The sequence below is a fragment of the Balaenoptera acutorostrata genome, chromosome 8, assembly GCF_949987535.1.
Source record: "Balaenoptera acutorostrata chromosome 8, mBalAcu1.1, whole genome shotgun sequence".
NCBI lineage: Eukaryota > Metazoa > Chordata > Mammalia > Artiodactyla > Balaenopteridae > Balaenoptera > Balaenoptera acutorostrata.
The window spans coordinates 51246521-51251669 of record NC_080071.1 but is presented as its reverse complement, the minus strand read 5'-3'; positions in this window follow the sequence as shown (position 1 = coordinate 51251669).

The following is a 5149-nucleotide window of genomic DNA, read 5'->3' as shown; positions in this document are numbered from 1 at the left end:
CCTCGCACAGAAACGAAGACCCAACACAGCCATAAATAAATAAATAAATAAATAAAAATTAAAAAAAAAAAAAAAAGAACATGTTGCTACCTCTATTGGCCTCCTAGCCCCACCCCAAACTTGCCAATAGGAGGGAATCCCTTTCTCTCCCATCGTCAGCCAGAGTGACAGTTCTGTCTTCCCAGCCAGGGCATACTCAGATTGCATATGGTTGATAGCCGGCTTCTCCCAAATTCTAGCAGTCCTAGATTACTAGATTACAATATAAAGTGTAGGCTTCCTAGGAACAGATAATGTGTTTGCATTCACATTTTTAAACTCCTTTTATAATGAAAATGAGTAGGAAACATTTATACATACATATATACATGCATATGCATTGATACGTTTATCTCATATATATGAAATACACATGATATACATATGAGAAAACAAATGTCATATATATATAGTTATATATATATGAGAAAAACATATATAAAAGTAGAGAGAAGAGTATAATAAACCTTTATAAACCAGTCCTAATTTCAACAATTATCAACATGTGAATAATCTTGTTTCATCTATACCCCACCCACAGAATTATTTTGAAGCAAATTGCAGACATCCTATTATTTCATCTATAAATACCTCAGTATGTGTGCCAGTTATCAGTTTAACATTCCGCAGCTCCAAACCCACCCTTCTTTGTTCCAATGTGTGATTCTGGAGCTGGACCCTAGAAACATTTCTCTTTTGCCAGCTGGCAAGATGTTAAGCTTTGTCGTTAGAGGACATCAGAGGGACCCTGGAGGCGGAAGGGGTGTCTCTTCCAGGCCTCACTGTGCTCTCCCTTGTCTGTTCTTGTAGTCGCAGGCAGCCGTAGCTCAGGAGCCGCATAGGGGCACTCACCTCCCAGAGAGTTTGGCAGCACCCAAATGGGTGGCTTCCCGGTGAGTTCTGCTGGCATCTCAGCCAACCTCCCAGTGAGTCTCACGTGTGCTCAGCTGGGGTCCTCTCATGATTTTATATATGTGTGTGTTTGTATACAGCTATATGCAAAACATTTCCATGATTCTAAAGTTATAGCTACAAAACAAATATTTACTGCAGTCTAGCTTCCATTCGTGTCCTCTTCCTTTTCCTTTAAGAAATCATTTTTCATTAATTTGTCAATTCTACCATTTTTAAAGATAAAAGCAAAAATATTCACATTCCCCTTTCTTTAAAAAAGGTAGAACACTATATGTACTATTTTGTACTTTGCTTTTTTCCACTTAACAGTATATCCTGAAAATCACTTTGTAAATGTAGAGAGACTTCTACTGCAGTTGCTTAGTATTCCCTGAGTGAATGCATGGTATTCAACCATCCCTGAACTGGCGGACATCTGAGTTGTCTCCAGTCCTTTGTTATTATAGGCAATGCTTCAGTGAACATGTCTTTTCATTTCTATGTCAGAGTATCTTCAGTACTGTATCAGTTAGCTTTTGCTATCTATAGCACATTACCTCAAAACTTAGTGGCACAGAGGAACATCATTTATTAGCTCAACATTCTGTAGGTCAGCAATTTGGGCAGAGCTCAGCCCTGTCCTTCCTTCTGCTGTTTTCACTCATGTGACTGAAGTCAGCTGTCAACTCAGTTGGAACTGGAGAGTCCAAGGTAGACTCACTCACATGTTGGGAGGTTGGTCAGCTGCCGGCCGAGAAGCCACGAGTGGCCTCTCACCCTCTGGTAGGCTAGCTAGCACTCACTTGTACGTTCTTGTCGCACTCTCAGGGCTCCAAGCACGTCAAGAGAAAACAAGACTCAGTGCACAAGTTCTTTTCAATCTTCTGCTTGCATTAACTTTGCTACTGTCCTAGGGTACTCAGACAAGCTCATTGTCATGGGGAAGAGGGTGACTACCCAAAGATATGCACACAGGCAGAGGTATTCTAGCAGTCATTTGCAATCTGTCACAGGGATAGATCTCCAGAGACTAGGTTGTTGGGTCACAGGGCAAATTCAAATGTAAAATTTCCAAATCCCCCAACCTCCTAACCCTAAGGATTAGACCATTAGTACTCCCTCCCACTACGAATGAAAGTGCCTGTTTCTCATAGTGTCAGTGTCCATACAATAGAGTATGTTTTCAAACTTTAATATCTTTGTCAATCTAAAAGTGAGTGATGGTATCTCAGTGGCAATTTAATCTGCATCTCTCAATATGAGTGAGGTTGAGCATTCTTTTCATATGCTTAGGAGCCATTTGGATTTTACATGTGAACTGCCTATATTTCTTGTCCATTTTTTCGCTATCAAGCGCTACAGAGTGATTGGTCTTCTCTACTTTTACAAGCTTTGTATATATTAGGACTATTAGCCCTTTGTCAGTGATATAAATTACAAATATTTTTCCCAATTTATCATTTGTCTTTATGCTTTTTTAACCGTGCAGTCTTTCCTTTGTTTCTGGATTTTGAGTCATTGTTAGAATAAGTTTTATCCATTCCCAAATAATGGGGGAATTCACCCATGTTCTTCTAATATTTGTGTGTGTTGGGAGGAGGGGATATAAATATTCCAGTTTCCCTATCAAGATACCACCTCTGTTGTAAACTAAATTTCCTTAACTAATTGGGTGTATATTCAGTTGACATTTAAAGTATGACTAATTCCAAGTGAAAATGTGAATTAGTCAAATTCTGTATTCCTGTTCTCCATCTCCGCCTCTACCTATAGCTGAATTTACATTCCCTTTTAAAACCAATTCAAACCCCATCTCCTGTCCACACTGTCTAGTGAGTCAGCAGGACCCTCCCAGTTTCCACATTGTTAGGTAGTTGAAAGTACAAATTCCTGGTTGTGTGATCTCAGGCAAATTATGTCAATCCTCCTAAATCTTAGTCTTTTTATCTATAATCTGTGAGGATAACAAAACCTCCCTCACAGGGTCATTTAACAGAATCAATGAGATAATGTAGGGAACTCACTAGCGTAGTACTGGCACATAGTAAGTGCTCAATAAATTATGGGTCACCCATTAGAGAAGTGGAAAGACCAAGTAATGAAAAAAGGAAAATACCTAAGACTGGAAAATGTGGAGCTTAATGCAGAAAAAGCTTTGTTGGCAGTGATTAACATGTATGTATATAAACATGTGTGCACAAACTGGGAAAGAACACACAATTGTGTTTTCTTTAGTGTGTTTCATCCAGGGATGCTTCCCTATAGACTGAGAGTGGTGGGCTCTTTGCTTGGCAAGGAACTTTTACACTCTTGAGTATACCAACTCTGAATCCCTGCCTGTGAGAAGAAAAGGCAAAACCGTGAGCAGAAGACACTTCTGGTCAGCTTAAACCTTAAGAAAATCAGAGTTTTCGACTCAAAATGTGCTAAATAGCTGAGCACTTGACCTGCAAACACTGAAGTTCCAAGGTGCCTCTTGCATGCCTGGCACTCCATCCCAGAGGACTTCGTATCATGTCCTGCCAGAGGTTCCCCTTCCAACTCCTGACTCAGAGCTGCTTGGGGCAGATGGTATGTTCCAGGTAGCCAACTCCTTCCAGCCACACCCATGGGACTGCAAGTCCTCCTGCTCAGCTGGTCTTCATTCTAGCAGTTTCTACCCCAAGAATCTAGGATGTCAGATGTAAATCTTGAGGGGGAAAAAAAAAAGATATTAGTAAGGGCAGTCCTGGAGCTAAATTGAAACAAGACAGAATAAAAAATACCAAGGTCATGGAATTACACTTGTGAGGTGTGTGAGGGTGCTGGGTTTGGTAGCACTCTGGCATGGCTGGAACAGGAGTTACATGGCTCAGTGAGGCAATCTAGAGCTGACCTTGGCACATGTGAAACTTTTACCTTTAGTTAAGCTAAGAGTGGTTTTTAAAATATCACAAAAGTGACTGCCACTGGAGCCATGGGGAGGGGGGTTTGCTTGGGAAGATGCATGAGGGAAGTTTCTGGAGTGATGGCAATGTTCCATATCTTCATAGGGGCTGGAGTTACCCAGGTGGCTAAGCATTTGTTAAAACTCACAAATGTACACCTGAGATTTGTGTACTTCTTTGTAAACTTTACACTAAAAGCAGCAAAACCTTGAAATCTAGTGAACAGGCACGCTGAAATAAATATTTAGTGCACTGATGTCTGCAATTTATTTGAAATGTATTAAAAATGGACTAATGGATGTCCAGAATAGGATGAATAAAAACAAACATAGGGCTTCCCCGGTGGCGCAGTGGTTAGGAATCTCCTGCCAATGCAGGGGACATGGGTTTGAGCCCTGGTCTGGGGGGATCCCACATGCCGTGGAGCAGCTGAGCCCGTGCGCCACAGCTACTGAGCCTGTGTGCTAGAGCCTCCGAGCCACAACTACTGAAGCCTGTGTGCCTAGAGCCCGTGCTCTGCAACAAGAGAAGCCACCGCAATGAGAAGCCCGCGCACCACAACAAAAGGGTAGCCCCCACGCGCTGCAACTAGAGAAAGCCCGCTCGCAGCAACAAAGACCCAACACAGCCAAAAAAAAAATAAAGAATTAAAAAAAAAACACATAGGTGGCAATGGTAAAAATCGCGCTGGTGAGTACACAGGTGTTTACACTACGATTCTTTCAACATGTTTGAAATTTTTCATAATAAAACGTTGGGGAAAGTTATCAGAAGCAAACCAGCAAACTCCGGATACACAGCAATCCTGAGGACTGTCACTGGGAAGATAGAATTCCTTCCAGCACCCTCTTCTCTCCCCTTGGCCGTTGACCTCCTCCCTGACACAAACCCTGGTGCACACATCCTTCCTCTTCCCCTGCACCTTCATAATCCTGCCCTCACCCTCTGGGCAAAGGTGAATGGAAAAACAGCACAGGCTACTCAGGTATTGGGCAGACTTCATGATGAAGACTCAAGCCGACATGCTATCCTCGTAATCATGGTAAATTGTCAGCACACGTACTTTTCTGCACCCAGAAGACTGTAAAATCTTGTTTTTTTTAAAAAAAAAAAAACCTAATTGCAATTATATAAATTGCTTAATATTCCAGATTTTAAATTATAGAAAAGATTGTCTCCTAATAATGGCATGGAGAAATGACCAGTATTTGCCTCTTATTTCCACTGCTCACGGGGAAAGAACATAACATTTGTTAAGCCCTAGATACAGATGTTTTGCATACATTGAC